This window comes from Solanum stenotomum, chromosome 3, assembly GCF_019186545.1.
Source record: "Solanum stenotomum isolate F172 chromosome 3, ASM1918654v1, whole genome shotgun sequence".
Taxonomy (NCBI): Eukaryota; Viridiplantae; Streptophyta; class Magnoliopsida; order Solanales; family Solanaceae; genus Solanum; species Solanum stenotomum.
The window spans coordinates 20,083,905-20,102,834 of record NC_064284.1 but is presented as its reverse complement, the minus strand read 5'-3'; the positions used below and the strand labels follow the sequence as shown (position 1 = coordinate 20,102,834).

The 18,930-nt window shown below is 34.5% G+C and overlaps 2 protein-coding genes and 1 long non-coding RNA gene across 7 annotated transcripts in view; 1 reads left to right on the top strand and 2 right to left on the bottom strand.

The window, feature by feature from the left end:
• The window catches only part of LOC125857553 (F-box/LRR-repeat protein At3g48880-like), a 9,055-nt gene extending 6,017 nt beyond the window's left edge, over nt 1–3,038 (bottom strand). Inside the window, exon 1 of the mRNA XM_049537149.1 lies at nt 2,753–3,038. The gene's annotated coding sequence lies outside the window, so the exon portion shown is untranslated. The remainder of the gene's footprint in view (nt 1–2,752) is intronic.
• Nucleotides 1–18,930, bottom strand: part of LOC125857558 (F-box/LRR-repeat protein At3g48880-like) — a 104,860-nt gene that overhangs the window by 43,661 nt on the left and 42,269 nt on the right. The gene's annotated exons all lie outside the window — the stretch shown is intronic.
• On the top strand, nt 6,769–15,589 carry LOC125857559 (uncharacterized). Of its 4 annotated transcripts, none has more exons than XR_007445683.1 (4): nt 6,769–7,043; nt 7,266–7,334; nt 15,013–15,129; nt 15,296–15,589. It is a non-coding gene; the product is annotated as an uncharacterized LOC125857559 (long non-coding RNA). The 4 variants fall into 4 exon arrangements; XR_007445682.1 differs by lacking the exon at nt 6,769–7,043 and adding an exon at nt 7,105–7,180; XR_007445680.1 differs by lacking the exon at nt 6,769–7,043 and adding an exon at nt 7,113–7,180 and having other exon boundaries at nt 15,021–15,129.

Below are 18,930 nucleotides of genomic sequence, written 5' to 3'. Positions count from 1 at the left end.
GGGGCTGAGTATAGGTCCATAGATATTTGGAATCCAATTCTGGAGAAATGTGAAAAGAAATTTGCCAGATGGAGATCACAATATCTATCCTTGGGAGGTAGACTAACTTTGATTAACTCAGTTTTAGATGCCCTCCCTACATATATGTTATCGATCTTCCATATACCCCAGTCAGTAGTTCAAAGGTTGGATAAAATCAGAAGAAACTTCTTTTGGCAAGGCAATAAGGAAAGGAAAGGTTTTCATTTGGTCAAATGGAAGAACATTATCAGAAGTAAAGAACAAGGTAGACTAGGTATCAAGAACCTTAAATACCAAAGCAAAGCACTCAAGGTCAAGTGGCTATGGAGGTACCATCAAGAGGATCAAGCCCTCCGGTACAGGGTAATCAAGAGCAAGTATGAGGAACTGAACACATGGGTAACTAAAGAGGTCAACAACCCCTATGGTATTAGCCTCTGGAAATCCATTAGAATATTCTAGCAGTTTCTCAGTAATCAATTAACTGTCCAAGTTCGAATCAAGTTTTTGGGTTGATAAATGGATGGGTACTGTGAGACTTAAAGATCTCTTTCCTGACATCTTTGTTTTGGCTCAACACCAAGAGAAAACTGTTGCTGAAATGTGGTCACTACAAGGATGGAATATGATCTTTAGAAGAAACTTGAATGATTGGGAAATTCCTAGAATGATTGAACTTTTCAAGTTACTGGAGAGTTTCCAAGGAATCCAAACAGGTGAAGACTATTTATGGTGGCATGAGCACAAGAAAAGAAGATACAAGGTGAAGGAAGGATTTAAACAAACAAGTCTTAGGGAGAATCAAGACTTCAAATGGCCTTGGAAGCAAATCTGGAGAGTCAAAGTGCCACAAAAAGTGGCATGCCTCACTTGGCTGCTAGCCAATGAAGCAGTTCTGACATTGGACAATGTGGCCAAGAGAGGTATATCTCTATACAACAGATGCTCCTTATGTGGTAAGGATACAGAGACAGTAAAACACCTCTTTCTACACTGCAATTTCACTGACCAACTGTGGCAGATTTTCCTTAATCTCAGAGGCATTTCCTGGAGTATGCCTAGTAAGATTGATGAGACTCTTTTCAATTGGGAGGAGGCTGGAGTTGGGGCTACAAATAGAGAAAGATGGAGGATGATCCCTGCTTGTATATGGTGGACTATATGGAGAGAGAGAAATGATAGATGTTTTGAAAATAGGGACAACAACCTGCAGGAAGTCAAGCTTAAATGTATTTTGTTGTTCTGTTTTTGGTGTACAAATGTCTATTCCAATGAGACCGAGTCAATCATAGATGTTTTAGGGTCCATCTAGATCCCGATTTAGCATTGGACAGCTTATAATCTTTTTCTTCTTTTTTGTAAATATGGTTTTTCAGTACTACCTAAGTACTGACTGAAATACAAATGTTACTAGTGTCAAAAACAAAAACAAAAAAGAGAACAAGAACAAGAAATCTCCCGAATGGTATCCAAGAGTTCTTATGAGCATTTAAATTTGATAATGAAAATATATACTCCCTCCGTTTCAAAAAGAATGACCTCCTTTCCTTTTTAGTCTGTTTCAAAAAGAATGACCTCATTCTTTTTTTGGTAACATTTTAATTTCAACTTCCCACGTGGCATATTTAAGACCACAAGATTAAAGGGCAATTTTGTACATTTGACATAACTTTAATTTAGGACCACAAGATTCAAAAGTCTTTTATTTTCTTAAACTCCGTGTCAAGTCAAACTAGACCATTCTTTGTGAAACGGGGGGAGTAATTCTTATGTGAGAAATAGGATTTCTTCTTCTTTTCTAAAAAACAAGATAAATGAGTTATATGAGAGTTCTTAAAGTCATACTCTGAACGAAAAGGGCTTAAAAATGTCCTAATGTATTGTAAAGGAGAAAAGGCTCACAACAGTCCACTATGATTTGGACTTAGACTCAGAATGCTTCTATTTCTTTCACATGGTGCACTTTCAGTCATAACACTTACTATGGTGAATTTTTTAACAGAGACTAAACTTCATATGCTTCTCACATGTTTCTGATCCTAATATCTAAACTCCATTCTTCTCTTCCCTCTTAACTCAGACCATCTGCAGGCAAACATACACATATAGAACTAAGGATATTTGGTAGTCTTGTTTGTAACTTCTTCTCGTGATGGATTTTCAGCCGGATCAATTTTAGTGAACTTCTCGAAAGTTAACCGGTGTATGAAGGAAAATTTGTTTAAATTGCCTAGAGCTTTTTTGACAGTATTCGACGGTCCGTTGACTTTAAGATGGTTAACAGGGTCTTCCTAGTCTTCCATAACAACTATTAATTTCTCACCTATAATTACTCCAAGTTAATTACTTTGTATGTAAATATGTTTCTGGTGGAATGATTGGAAGTTCATTATACCAGCAAGGCTTTCTAGCTGTTGTTAAATGGGTTGAGATTCAATGACTAGGTGACAATATTAGTACAAGTCAAAAACTGTAAATAGAGTTGGCAGTGATAAATTCTCCACACATGGATATAGTATGACTAATATAGCAGAAAACTAAATATTCTGCCATCAGTAACTCAGTTTTTTCTCTACCAAAAGTTCCCCAGCTTTCGCATAAAGCTTAGAACTTTCCACAACAAAAATCTAAAATATTAAATTCCAAGCTTCACATAGAAAGTACTAAATAAGATCCTTGTAAAGAAAACCTAGCCAGAAGATATAATAGCTTAGAACACTATGAAAATTACCTGCTCTGAGAAATGTGATTGATCTGACCCTTGATTGCCATCTTCTTTGAATCATACTGCTCCAATTCCTCTTCAGAAATCTCTCCAAGCTGAAATGGAGGTTGCATCTGTTCCACGAAATCTCTGGTGGTGAGCACGATCTGGTGAACCAAAAAACTCCGAGACAACATAGTGTAAAAGAAATTGCCGGAGAGAGAGCTGTGACAGAATCTTCCAGTGTTTGCCATAGCTCTACAGCCATACTTGTACTTGGGGAAGAAGAGGAGACCACAATAGCTTCCTTCCATTATTGAATGAAATTGAAAATTAATCTACACTAAAATAGTACATTACACTGATTTGATTTTATTTTGAGAAAAATATTATGTATAGCAAATTAAAAATTGCTAATTGTATGCTATAACAAATTTTATAAAATTGCAATCTGTAGCAAAATTTTAATTTGCTACGAATGTGTCTTTCTGTATATTTGCTAGTCAGTCTTTTTTTATATACATTTTGATTGTTTTAAAAAATAAATAAAAAGGTGTGTTAATTTAATTTGTGTATGTAATTGTTTATATATAAATGTATATGCAGAATGTGTATATAAACGTTTAATGAGTATACAATGGGAATATGTATATATGTGAATAACTGAAGTTGCTAGCATTTGTATAAATATATGTTTTGTTTGTTGTTAAAATTCTTAATCGTATAATTGTATATGTATATATAACTTATTTTTTTACACAGAAATTTTGAAAATGGTTCATTAGCTATTTTGGTTATGCATTCCGGTAGATGGGACAATGACAATTGTTACGTTGATTATACAATTGAGGGGGTGATTTTTAAAGAAAGTTTATCGTATAAGGAGTTGTATAATGTTATTGCAATGCAACTCGTGTTGATACAAATGTGATTAAGCTGAAAATTGAGTATAAGGTTAAAGAAAGCAAAACGCCAATGTTGATTCACATATTAAAATATATTAAAATAGACACAAGTGTATAAGTGTGAGCAAATATGTATGCTTAAAGGAACATTATACAATAACTACTAATATTATACATTTATACAACCACAATTGTATAAGCAAACAGTAGAAGACATGAATCAACACAAAAAGTATAAAAATAATGATTATACAGTCCAATGACCCACATAATTATACAGTCCAATGACCCAAAAACAACAACTTCAGTTTTATCATTGTGATAAGTATAAACGTCAGTTTTATCTTTCCTTTTTTTACTTGACCCAGAAATAAGTGTATAAGTGTGAGCAAATGTGTATGTTTAAAGGAACACTATACAATAACTACTAATATTATACATTTATACAACGACAATTGTATAAGCAAACAGTATAAGACATGAATCAACACAAAAAATGTAAAAGTAATGATTATACAGTAAATGACTGAAAAAACTAAGTTATATATACATATACATTTAAATTGAAAGAATTGAAAAAAAATTAACAAAAATTAATAGAATGAGATGAGTTTTGGAGGTACCTGAAATTTTTGAAGTAATATTTCTCTTTTGAAAACGAGACGAGGACGTGCTGGAGAAATTTGTAATTTGTATTTGGGGAGAAGATTTGGGAGAATTTGAAGGAAATAGGAGAAGAGATTGTATAAAAGAAAGGGAAAAGGAAAAACGTCTATTTTTTTTTTTTTTAATAAATTATACAAATCGGTGGGGCCCTATAATAGCAAAGTGATCGAGATTTTGCTTATTAAAGGAAATAACTAAAACGGTAGTTAGTGCATTTAATTAACATTATTAGTTTGTCATTCTGTACAATTATCCCTATTATTTTTTATTGTTGGTTAGTGTTGGCCATTGGGTCATAGGCAAACCTTGAAAGAGCTGGGTGAGAACATAAACGAGAAATATATAAGAAGAGATAAAAATATTTAATGTGATTTGATCCATCAATCTACGTTTACAAGAGGAGTCTATTATATATAAATGAGAGTACATAATATCGAAGAAAGAAATGTCTCACACAATTTATTTGGAATAAAAAGAGGAAAGTACACCAATATCAAGAAGAAAAATACCTCACATAATTCATTTAGAATAAAAAAAAGTTCACATAAATGTTAACGTAACACTTGTGTCTCACAGATTCTTCCTCTACACAAAATTTTCAAATCCCGTAGAACTACCTTGTGAATCTATTAATTATAAGAAATGAACCTATTTATAAAGTCATGAACGTTTTCCTACAAGAGAAAGGACTAAACAAATATGAAGACTTTGTGTTTTCGTTTTAGAAAAATGAAAACTAAATTATGATAAGAAATCAGGGCGAATACCGAACACTTACCTGTTGTATTGTAAAATTAATTTAAATATCATATTTGTGTTGATTGTATTTAATTTATTATATTGCCTGCTAACGAACCGAACCCCCACCAATAGCTAAGATTGCTCAGGGTTGGATAATCTATTAAATGGTGATTAAGTGTGGTGGATATAGATTGCTTAAGAAGAGAGAGTTGTTATATCATTCTTTAAGTTTAAATATAATATTTATTTTGATATAAATCTATCAATTGGGTCGGTCCATCCAATTTGGGCCCATTAAGGCACGCCTGATAAGGGCCCGCTCCAATAAGGTTCGAACGACAATCGACCCTCTATATTAGTAGGGTGGGCTGGTCCGGATTATTTTCACCCATAGACCGCTAAGGTGGCCCATCGATGTACTAGTCCGGAGCGGTTTGGTAACAAAAAAAAATTATGGATGATATCTGTTGGGTCACTTTATGAAAAAGTGGCTAAAATGGCTTCTTTCTAAAAAATAAAATAAGTTTATTTTATATATATAAATGTAAGTATTCTATTATATTAAGTAGTATATTTAGTATATATTAGAAGTATATATATATATAATATAATGAAAGTATCTTATTATATTAAGTAATGTAAGAATTCTAGATAGCATATTGTGTGTATATTTAATATACATTAGAAATATATGTATAATATAATGTAAGTATTCTACTATAATAGGTAGTATATTGTGTGTATATTTAGTATATATTAAAAGTGTATATAATACAATGTAAGTATTCTATTATAATAAGTAGAATATGTGGTATACATTAGAAGTATATACATAAATAGATAACAATACATTATATTAATAATTGACTCAAATTTGGAATAAATAATTAATAAACATTAATTTTAAAAAATAGATGACCTAGCCCGACCCATAATTGGAAACCAGGCCCGACTCATCAGGCCCTGTAGCAAAATCCTAATCAGGTAGGATTGGGCATAATTACTGAAAAATCGAAACACCGAACTGCATCGATTTTTTTTCGTATTTCAGTTTTGATATTTTGATTTTCGGTATATATTTTCATATTTTCAATTTGATTTTCGGTATTTAATTTTTGTTTTTTTGGTATTTCAGTTTAATCGAAATATATTATATTATAATATATATTAATATTATATTAATTATTAATATTAAATATTATAGGAAAAATGCAAATTAGGTCAAGACTTTTCAAATTTTTAAGTTTTCACTTTTCATCGCCGCACACTTTTCAAAATTTTCAGTTTACAATTTTCAATTTTTCATCACCGCACACTGCACAAACTTTTCAAAGTTCTAACTCCTTACTCCTCTGTCTCCCATCGCTGACATCCAGTCGACCGCTTTCCCACTTCCCACTTCCCACTTCCCACTTCCCTGCGCCGATCGCTGTGACCAGAATCCAGAAGCTGCCGACCAGCAGCAACCGGCCGACGAGGCGGTGACCAGCACTCCAGCAAGTAACTTATATTGTGATTATTTTTTATTTTCAAGAAAAATCGAACTAACAAAAACCAAACCGAAATAATTTTATTTTTCAAATTAAAAGGTGACTGAAAACCCTTTATTAAAATAGAGGAATAAACAAAACAAGAACAAAAAGAGGATTAGGCCCAAACCAAGCCCAATCCCAAAATCTGGAAACAAAGCTAAGAAAAGGAAACTAATCTAAAACTAAAACACACAAAAAGAAAACAAACGAGCCCTCACAAAACAACAGAGCAGACGCCTCCTTTAAATTCGATCCTCCAAGCTGCAACTGTTCAACAATGGCGACCTCTAATGACGGATCCCAGAGCAATCGATGAGCAGTGAGCTCGCCTTAATCACCACAAAAATGGGGAAATTAGTGTCAAGCTTGGATAGAATACACTTGAGACGTTATACTTCTCACTAACACCATGTATTATTGTCCATCAAAGACTTCTTTAGCTCAACCCATCTTGGTCCAGCTCCTGTGTGAAAGGTAATCCCATAACCCCTATTGAAAATTCAAAAAAGGAGCTCAATTTTACATTGTTATGTAGCGCCCTTGTACTGATGTACCAAAGATCCTATTTCAAACCTGCTCCAAGTGGAAATATGCAGTTCTCATTCCGATAAGTATAAACACAATATTATCCATTATTGATGTTTCTATCAGTGCCTTCTAGATTACCATTTTCCTTAAATCTTCGCCTTTTGACAGACTGAGCTCTGAGGGAACTAATACCACTGTCTAAAAAACCAAGATCTAAAGTCCATAGGCTTCTGTTAGGTACTTTCTTCCTCTTCTCTAATTGACTTTTACTGTTTCCACATTCCATTGCGTGAATATTTCTAATTACCTATTACAAATCATATAGTTTGTTTTGCATTTTAGAAATTCTAATGTTTGGAATCTGATTTGCATCCATGATTAATAAAGATTTTCCTTTTTTTGATACTTCTTGTATTGACTGACAAGTTTTAGTTTATGTACCTGCAAAAGAAAAAATAAAGTTAGTGAAATAGTCTGCCACTTTGTTGCCTTCCTTGAATGTATGTAACACTTCCACCTCCCTATCGATTCTCAAAAAGTTAATCTTATTTATCAGCAGCTTTATACACCAAGGGACTTCCCAAATTCCATTTAAAATTTTGACCAGCACTAATAAATCAGTCTCTAAGCACACATGAAGTAAATTATGTGCAACACAATAATTTAATCCTTTCTCCAGGCACTAGTTTCAACCTCCAGCTTGTTATCATGCCAAGCTCATAGGTTGCAGCAAATATAAAATCTCCTTTCCAATTTCTAATGCAAAACCCACCAGCACTTTGACTAGAGTTTCCTTTAGAAGCTCCATCTGAATTACACTTGTAAGTCCCATCATTAGGAGGTTTCCAGTAAATAACAGTAGGAAGTATAGTTGGTTTATATCCTTCAAGAAAATGCACCAAATTTGGCCAATCCCAGGGATATTCCTCACCCAAGGGTATCTAAAAACAGCTAACATGTGGGTTCATGTTTATTTTCAGTATCATGCCTTGCACATTCATTTTGTCCCCATGTCTTATTCTATTCTTTCTTTTTCATATTTTCCATAAAATTAGCCCAGGTATAGCATTGAATAGGGGTCTTAGTTTTGCTGAACAATTTGCATTCCACCATTTGTATATTGTGTCCTTTATCTGAATAAAATGACCTTCTACACCAGTAGCTCTAGCAAACCAATTCCACATATGATTAGCAGCAGGGCAGGAGACAAACATGTGTTGATAACTTTCAAAGGCCCACTGGTCACAACAGCAACACACAATCTCCTCCTCAGATCCAATTCTGGCAAAAAATTCACCAATAAGGATCCTTTTCGTTACTAATCTCCAGAAAAAGAAAGATACTTTAAAAGGTACACCTTTTTCCCAAATCTTATCAAAACATTCATCCTCAACTCTAGGGATTCTGATAATTTCCCAGGCAGACTTAACTGAGAATTTACTAGAGTTGTTCAATATCTACATAGGATTATCCCTATCTTCTGAATCCTGGAATCTCTCAATTTTAGTGAGTATGTGTTCTACAACATTTTCAGGGAATACATTTCTTAATAGATCTTCATTCCAACTCCCTTCCTGAAATAATTGAGCAACATCACTCTGCATCCATTCATTAATATGAGATAGAAAGATAGAGCACCTAATTATGTCCAGTTGTCAAACATGATACTAGAATGCCTATAATTTGGTTGCCACCATATTTTCTAATCAATAAAATCTCTAGCATCTAGCATATGTTTCCAGGTTTGTGATCCCCCTGTCCATTCAACTGTATGTGGTTTGTGCCTTTTACAATATTTATTCCACATAAACTGAGACCACATAGAATTCTTTGTTCTAAAGTTCCACCATAGTTTTACAAATAAAGCTCTTGAAACATCAAATAAGGATCTAAATCCTAATCCTCCATCCTTTTTGGATAAACAAACATTGTTCCAGAAAACCCAGTGCTTGTTACATCCTACCTCCTTAAAATTCCATAAAAATCTTGCAAAGATTCTATGAAGATCATGGGTGACACACTTGGGAGGGATGATAGCTGATAGCTGATAAATAGGAACACTATGCAATACATATTGATCAATACAGTTTTACCCCCAAAAGACAGAAGTTTCCCTTTCTAGGCTTGAAGTTTATTTTGAACCTTTTTAATGAGTTCAATAGAATGAACTTTCCTTCTCCTGGCATCCCCAATTGGACATCCAAGATAATAAAGTGGGAATTTCCCTCTATGAAAACCAGTGCACTCTTCTACCATCTGGATATCACCTTGTGCTACTTTGTGATGAACAAAATATGCACTCTTCTATTTATTGATTTTCTGACCAGATTAGGATTCATAGTCTTGTAAAGTCTTCATTATCAAGTTCAAGGAAACTCTGTCTGCCTTAGCAAAAATTATTGTGTCATCAGCATATGCAAGATGATTAATATGTTCACTCCACTTTGGTAGCCCAAATCCTTGATATCCTGCACAACTGAACATATTGTTAAGGGCCCTATTAAGGACCTCAACTGTTAGGATGAATAAAAAAGGAGATAGAAGACCTCCTTGTTTAACACCCCTAGAAGAGTGAAAAAATCCACAAGTTTGGCCATTGACCAAAACAAAATACCAATTGTTGGCCACTAGTCTCCGTATTTTATCAGTAAAGACATTGTTGAAGCTCACTTTTCCAAGACTTTAATAAAAAAGCCCCAATCTACCCTATTATAAGCTTTAGCCATGTCAAGTTTAAACACCACATTTGAAACTTTACTCCTCTTCCTGATATCCACAATAATCTCCTGAGCAAGTAGGACATTTTCTGTAATACTTCTTTCCTTGAAAAAACCACATTGATTAGCAGAAATAAGAGCAGGTAAGAATATTTCCAGTTTATCATGAACAACCCTGGAAATAACTGTCACGCCCCAAACTCATGGGGCGCAACTGGCTGGCGTTGTGCAGCTACTAACTATGCTAACATACATACTGCACTCTTGAAATCCTGGTCAGATGGAATAAGAGGAACTAAATATGGTACTGCCGGTGGAGTCGGGGATCCTGTAGCCCTCGGAGGCTCCTGAAGCGGTGAAGAAGCTATAGGGGCTGAGAAGATGTATCTCCATGTGTCTCACAATGGCTACCTCCACCTGTGGTATCTCGCAAGTGCCCTCGCCTGCAGTTGTATCTAGCCCCTGGCTAGTTGTGGTCTGCCTGGTGTTAGCCATCTCTATCTGTATAGAAATATCAATTATAAGCCAGAAACCTCAACCCTTAAGACACTGCTCTATAGCACAAGGTGAGCAAAAGAAGGATAGTAATTCTAACATGCCCGGTAGTTTCTTGCTTATTGAATGTCGTGCACAACACATTTATAATCAAGACTCTACTAGATACGGCTTACAGACTCCCAAGGATACAACGTTGCTCTGACACTAAGTTTGTCACGCCCCAAACTCAAGGGGCACAATTGGCTCCTAATGTCAAAACTCAGGCACGAGCCGACCCTGCTAAACTATTTGCTACTAGCGCATGAAAACCACGCGCAATCAAGAAAACAAACAAGTATATCTCAGCTTAAAGCTAAGCCTTCGGCCGGCAAGGCCCCTGTCAACAAATCTGCAAAAGAAATAGTTATTCCCAAGAGTTCATATAAAGAAATTGCCAACTAGCACAGAAGTCCTGATTGGGCAGTCAAGGCCACCATGATCTCTATACCAAAACTAAAAGCAGGTATATAACAAGAAAATACATCACACAACTAACAAGCTTCAGCAAACCAACAAAACTAGGCCAGCAGGGCCATAACGTAGCTATAAACCCTACACACTAGTCTGCAAGCCTCTAAGAGTAGTAAAGATTGGCGGGACAGGGCCCTAGCCTACCCATAAAAATATATACAACAAAAGTTAACAAACATTTAAACTTTGGCGGCTCCGAAGGAAAGGGGCTAGCCAATCGGATAGAAGTCAATCCTGCTGCTGAGGAGGTCTACTCGGTTATCTATCGGGACCTGAATGTATGAATGCAGCGCCCCCAAGCAATGGGGCGTTAGTACAAAATACTCCCTCCGTCCCTTTTTAGTTGTCCACTTTAGAAATGGCACACAGATTAAGACAACAATGATTAGCACAGTGAAGTTACAATTTTACCCTTATGACAACTTTTCACTTCAAAATTACAACCACTTATTTGAATTAAAGTGAAATAAATTAGAGGGAAACAACATACACTTTTACAATTTTCAAGAAGTGTAAATAAGGGTATAATAGGAAAAAATTTGTTGTCCTTTCTTGATTTGTCAAAATGGACAACTAAATAGGGACAACCAAAAAAGGAAATATGGACAAGTAAATAGGGACGGAGGGAGTAATGTACAGAGTATGAAAGGCAATAGACTATGAGCAGGTATCCTAATATACCGGAATAATCCGATAAATAAATCAAAGATAAAATAAGTGTATTGACCTGCTCCTAAATCTAAACTTATCAAAAATAATAAAACAACAACCTAACCATGCACCCATAAGCTCGGCAGGTACAAACAACAGATAAAACCATCTACTCAGGCCCCCATAAGCTTGGAAGGTGCCAATCAATCTATATACCCCTATCGGTAGTCCCCTAGCCCCGTAGAAAGTCACATAACCCTCTTAGGCATTAATATATCCCGATAGGCAGCACATAGCTCTCTTAAGCATCAACATAGCTTATAGACAACTCATAGCCCTCTTAGGCAACAACATAGCCATGTAGGAAACACATAGCCTTCTTAGGCGTCAATATAGCCATGTAGGCAACTCACAGCCCTTCTAGGCATCAATATAGCTCTGTAGACAACTCTAACTCATAGCCTTTTTAGGCATCCATATAGCCTCGTAGGCAGAACATAGCCCTTCTAGGCATAGATCACATTCTTGCAGCTAACCACAATAGCCCTAAGGGCAACAATAACAATCCAATCGCTAAAGCGAGTAATTTAGTTATAAGCAACCTATACAAATAGCCTCTAAGACGTGTCCAACATAAGGACGCTACTAACTGAATAAGAATTATGAAAATGGAGGATTATATCAACTCCAGCAGCCAACAATCAACAATAACAGCTACAAGTATATCAAGGATAACAACCTAATTACATTACTCCTAAGCTTTAAGGAAACATGCCGTAAGTAGGGAATAGCCTTAACATATCTTTTTTGCTGAATTCACGTGGCCTGACGACTTTTACTCATAACCCCTCGATACTATAACAATGTAGGACCATAATCAACACACAAAAATAGAAAATACCACAACAATCCGATAAAAGATATGTATTTCCGTCGCAAATTGCTATTTGCTGCTTATAAAAACTAGAGTCGATGAAAAAAGGGTCTTACCTCGATCTTAAGTTCGTAATACATCTCAAAACTTTCAAATATGTCCAAAACCTTGATGTCCCAACACTAAAGTGTGATATGCTACGAAATTGATAAAATGAATTATACCATGATGATGAGCCCAACGCGTAGAACAACTTTTGTCAAGGACTTATGTTGAGAAAATCTATACTTTAGTTGATCCTAGAAATGGGTTTCTCTAATTTTTTTGGTTCTTAGCTTAAAAATGAAGAAAAGGTCGAAGAAGAAGATGTATATAAAGTTCCAACGACCTATGGCCCCACCTCACGTGCCTGCTTGCGCAGTCCCACGAAAACACAAATATCTCTCTATTCTAAAGTTGTATGAATAAACAGTTTGATGTGTTAGAAACTAGACTCGTAGACCTTCGATTTCATAGGTTGTAGGCTCCATAACTCTTTATATATTGGGAGAAAACCTCCAAGACATTTGACCCAAATTTTAGAGAAATCTTTAAAAAGGAACTTACAGTAACTTTCACCAACTTTCATTTTGCCACTTACCTAACTTCAAAACTTGAGATACCACCCTTGAACACTTAAAATATGACATACCACATCATTCTTAATTTATTACCCACCCTCCTGGTCTTTCCGTGAAGATACTAGTAATTTTTTACGTTTCAATAAGGCGGGGTGTTACAATAACTTTGTTAATAAAGTTGCTAAGAGTGATAGGCCTTAGATCAGCAAAAGAAATCACCTTTTCTTTCTTAGGAATCAAAACAAGGTTAGTATAAGTAATGGATTTTGGGAGTGTTGTACCTTTAAAAAAAGTAAACACTACCTTTACTATATCATCACCTAGAATTCCTGATAAAAGTGACCAGTCAGAGCATCAGGTCCACTTATACTATTCCCATTGAGCTCAAAGACCACCTTTTTAACCTCCTCAGCAATGAGAATCCTATTAAGCAATTCATTATCTTCCTCTTTAATCAAAGAGGGGATTGATCTTGATAGAATTTGATTCTTGGATATCACCGGAAAATTGATCTTGATAGAATTTGACAGCCTCTTCCCCAACCTTACTACCTTTAGCCTATGTACCATTAGCTTTCTGTATTTTGGTCAATTCTAGTCTTCTCCTTCTACCTTTTACAATGTTGTGGAAGAATTTGGTGTTCCTATCTCCTTCAATAAACCATTTCATCCCAGCCTTTTGTCTCCTGAAATCCTCTTCAAACTTCAAGTATTTGGTATATTCTGCTTGAGCTCTATTCAGAATGGATCTATTAGCAGCATTAGGAACATCCTCAAACAATTTTTATTTGATTTTCAGAATATCCTCTCTTACAATTAATTGTTTGAAATATCCCCAAAACTTTCTCTGCTCCACTTTGCCAGAGCTAGTTTAGTCTTCTTCATCTTGATCTTTAGGTTAACAAACATATCATCAGAATAATTAGCATCCCGATTCTGCCTAGTCAGCTCTTTAAACCCCTCATTTTCAGTCTAAAAGTTGAGGAATCTGAAAGGTTTGTGGAAATGGAAAGATTGAATTCCACAAGACAACAACATAGAAGCATGTTTTGACCCTGTCCCAGCCAGATGTTCCAATTCCACATGACCCAACCCTTCTAGAAAGGCCTGATTCCCCACAACTATGTCTAGTCTTTTAAAGATACATTCCCCATCAGACCTCCCATTCCACCAAGTGAAAGGGCTACCTTTGAAATTAATATCAATAGCTCACAAGAATTGATACAAAAAGCAAAATCTCCCGCCTCATTTGGATAAATAGGTAAACCCCCTATCTTTTCTTTAGTATCCATAATAACATTAAAGTCCCCCACCCCCTTCAACAAACCAGGGAAATTCATATTATGCCCAATTGCATACATTTTCTCCCAGAATAGCAGTTGTACACTTGGCATAGATAAGTGTACCAACTATTTGATGCCCACTACGGAAAAACATTTTAATAGTCAATTGTTGTTCAGAGTTAGACACAACCTCCACCTGAATATCTTCTTTTACAAACAACTAAATCTTCCCATTGATGTTATAATTTGCGTATGTCATGCCTAATCTCCTTTTAAACTGTTGAATCTGCCTAGTTTCTTGAAAAGGTTCCATTAAGGCAACCAAATCAAATTTGTGATGTATATGAAGCATTTGAACTCTATGGAAAGAATGATTAGATCTGACCGATCTAATATTCCATATTAATGCTTTAAAGATCATTTTAACATGGCTCGACCAGACCTCATAAGGTTAGTCCTAATGGGCATATCCCCTTGAGGCTTACTCTTCTTCTTCTTTGATTTCCCTTGGGGGAACCTCTTGCATTTGTATCAACCTGAGCATGATCACTTTGATGTTCAACTTCAACCCTGTCTATTACTAATTCATTTGGCTGTGAGTTTGCCTCCTTCACTGGTGTGCTTTCTTTGTCTGTTGTGTTATGAGTAACCAAGTCATGTAATTCTTTGATAGGAGAAATCTGTTTGATTGCCCCTGGATACATGACTATTGCATTAATATCTCTTATCCTCCTAACATAGTGCAATTGATCTTGTTTGCCAGGTGAGCAGCCTGTAAGGATATTCATGTTCTCAACATCCTCAGAATTAAGAAGAAGGTCCTCCTCAAACTCCAACATATCTATAACCACAATACCATGTCCACCTAAACTGTCTCCATGTAAGATCTGATGGTCCTTGTGAACTACCAAAGTTTTATCCTATAACTCGATTTTCTGGAAATATGTTTCATTATACTCATTTTGTTCCTCACTTACTACCTCCTCATGTATATCTTCATCAAGTAGGTCCCCATTATCATTTGTAACTTGCTCTGTATTTTGTAGGTCAGTATGAAGAACCAGAGCATTATTTAAATTCTCAAACTCCTGAGAAGGCATCACATTGTTGGCAATCATCTCCCCTGATTCATCTCTTTTATGCATGATTTCTACATTTTTGTCCTTGGTGTTTTCCAAGTTATTTGCTTCACTGTTCTTAAAGCCTTGATTACCTGTTGTGATTGTATTTTTGTAGATGGAATTTGTAATCCATTCTTTGGTATTCATCTTCTTCCCCTCCACTCTATGTTTTTCTACATCATCCGGCTCTTCATTAAGAGCATTAAATGAATTGTTGGTCGCAATATCATCCTTCTTTATTTCCATGCTTGCAGTAGTAACCTCCATATCTGTGTCTCTGATGAATCTTCTGTTGGTCGGGTTCCGCTGTTTTTTAGGGAACCTTGGTGATATGATCATTTTTTTATCCTTTCCTCTCATATTTGTATTATGTTCTTGTTTTCTCAATTCAGGGTGGAGGATTCTACATTCTTCCTCGTTGTGACCTTGTAATTTACACCTCCTACAATACTTGGGTAGCATGTCATACACTACTTTCACCTTTTCCACTCTTGACGAAGTTTTTTCTTCATTCTCAATCTCCAGTTCCATATATTTAGGCAGATCTTCTAATAAGTCCAGTTGAACCTTGACCCTAGCACAACTAGGTCTAGTTTTGTTGATAGTAGTCGTATCTAATTAATTGGTTTACCCACTGTTGATGCCAATGAGAAAATAGTTTCTCTCCTAAAAAAGGTAGGCCAAAGATCAGGGAAAGATATCCATGCCATAGCCTGAGATGTTTCTTCATCAACTCTGAACTTCTCATCATAAATCAAGGGTCTCATAGGATAGTAAAAACTTGCATTATCAGTGATGTAATAAGAAGGCTTGGACATTATATTCACAAAGTCTTCAAATAGTTCGAATCTCATCAAGACATGTCTATGTCTCATCAGTCCTATTTGACATGATCCTTTTATATTACATTGTTTAGAGATAGTTCGTCTCAACTCATCCAGCTCAGGCCATCCATATGAGAACTTTCCTACCACAGCATATTAAAGATTCTCCATAATGTTCATTCGTGTTACTTCTTCCTCCGTCCAAGTAACCCTAGGGATACCATTGTTAAACGTAGTTTTCTTGAAAGGTACTGCTGGGAGTCCTTTTTTTTTTATGCAAAAGCATTCAAGCTACTAGGTTTTAACAAAGCTGCATATTTTCCTTCCTTAAATCTGATTGTATCATCATTCTGCGCTCATTAGGTAAATTATTAGGATCCTTATCGCTACAAAAGGGAGTTGTTAGACGGGCTTTATGAGTAAGGTTGGGGAAGTGATCATGGGACGTTAATGGGATTGACTGACCAATCACCAAAGACGACTGGCTAGTGGCCGAAATGGTCATTGTTGTTACTGGACGATTTTNTGCATATTTTCCTTCCTTAAATCTGATTGTATGATCATTCTGCACTGCAGGCTCATTAGGCAAATTATTAGGATCCTTATCGCTACAAAAGGGAGTTGTTAGACGGGTTTTATGAGTAAGGTTGGGGAAGTGATCATGGGATGTTAACGGGATTGACTGACCAGTCACCAAAGACGACTGGCCAGTGGCCGAAATGGTCATTGTTGTTACTGGATGATTTTGGTTAGGGTTTGCATGAGAGAGAAGAGAACGTTTGTACTAATAAAAATATTTGAGTAAATATGATTTGAACCGAAATAACATAAATCGAACTGAAATAATAAAAATCAAATCGAACCGAATTATTTCGGTTTGGTGTTCGGTACACTTATTACAAGAACCGAAAACCAAAAAAATTGAAAAAATACCAAAATCGAACCGAATTACCGAATGCCCAGCCCTATAATCTGGAGCAGACTAGTTTTTTTTGTTTTCTTTCACTGTTTAAATCGGTACCAACCCGACCCATTTTTGGGGAATTGGGTTCTGCCTGATTCGATATATCGATATCAAAAAAATCAATGGGCCGGGCTAAACAGGTTTATTTTGATAACTACTCAAATTTTATTGTATTGTTGTGTAAAGACTAATTATTTTGCTACGCGAATTTGTAGTGATCGCATTCTTAACTTTTTTTTCTCATTTTATTTTTATTTTTATTTTTTAATAATCATATTTTATCATATATCTTATCTTTTTTAAGGTAATTCTATTTCTTATCCTAGTTTTTCATAAGTTTATTCTTTAAATTAATGATGAGTTACAGTATATCATGTTAAAAATGATATAATTACCGATAAAAACTATGGAAAAATAGTAAATACTCCTTCATTGTTCTATCTCCTATAATGAAAGAAGTATTGTCTAACTTGTGATGAATGTTTAGATTTAGTAACTTGTCCCTGTTAGCAAACAAATTATTGTCTCAGTGCTATCTAATGCTCATATTCCCACAATTCATAAAAAATAATTGTTATCAGTATTGGTATAATTACACAAACTAATTGCTTAATAATTAATTTTTGTGTAATTTGCATCTTTGATAGGTCATTTATATTTATTTAACTATATAGAACAATACAAAGTGAACGAACAACTCCCAAAGTAGGTAAGATTTTAGGGAAAACTATACAAAGTACACCTTAAAAATAATTATTTACGCGAAATTATCTCATCCCATATTAATTTTGAAAATGTCTAGACGGTCAAAATTATTTATCCGAGATGCCCCTTAGTTTGCATGGATCAATGCTCCTTTTGTTCTTCCTTTTTGTCTTTTTATTTATTGTCTTTGTACTTCAATTATTACTTTTGACCAATCATTTATTGTATTTATACTTCAATTTATTACTTTTGTCATATTATTTATTGTCTTTATACTTTAATTTATTACTTTTATGTTGTCACTGATTACTTTTGTCATTTTCTTATTTATTATTCTAACTAGGAAATTTGTCCGCGCTTCGCGTAGTGGTTAAAATTTTTAAGGGTTAATTTTACAAAACTCACCTCCTCTGTGGTTTACAATATTACGTATACCTTCCTTATTTTGATTTTTTTGTAATCATTCTTTAAATTTATTTAAAATAAATACAAATTAATTATAATTTGACAACTTTGTCTTTTGTATTAATTTCTTCATATTAATCCACATTATTTTAAAACATGATTTATATAATGAAAGTTTTAAAAATAAATCAATATGAAGAAGTGTGATTCTTTGTTTGGTACATGTTTATATATATTTATATAATATTTATTATAGTATAAATTTATTTGTGTTGATTTATTTTTAAAATATTTATTAAATAAGTCATGTTTGTAATAATATGCATTAATATGAAGAAATTAATACAAAGAAGGACATATTTTTCAAGCTATAATTGTTTTATATTTATTTTAAATAATTTTAAAGAATGGTTACAAAAAAAATAAAATAAGGGATATAGGCGTAATATCGTAAACTACATAAAAGGTGAGTGAGCAAAACCAAAAGGAATTATTAATTTTTGATCTCTATCTATGTCATGTCTTCTTTTTCTCCAGTTATAACATCATTAATTGTTCTAATTACAATTAATATTGAACAAAAGAGAGAATTTATTCTTAAGCAATAAGCTATATTTTATATATATATATATATATATATATATATATATATATATATATAT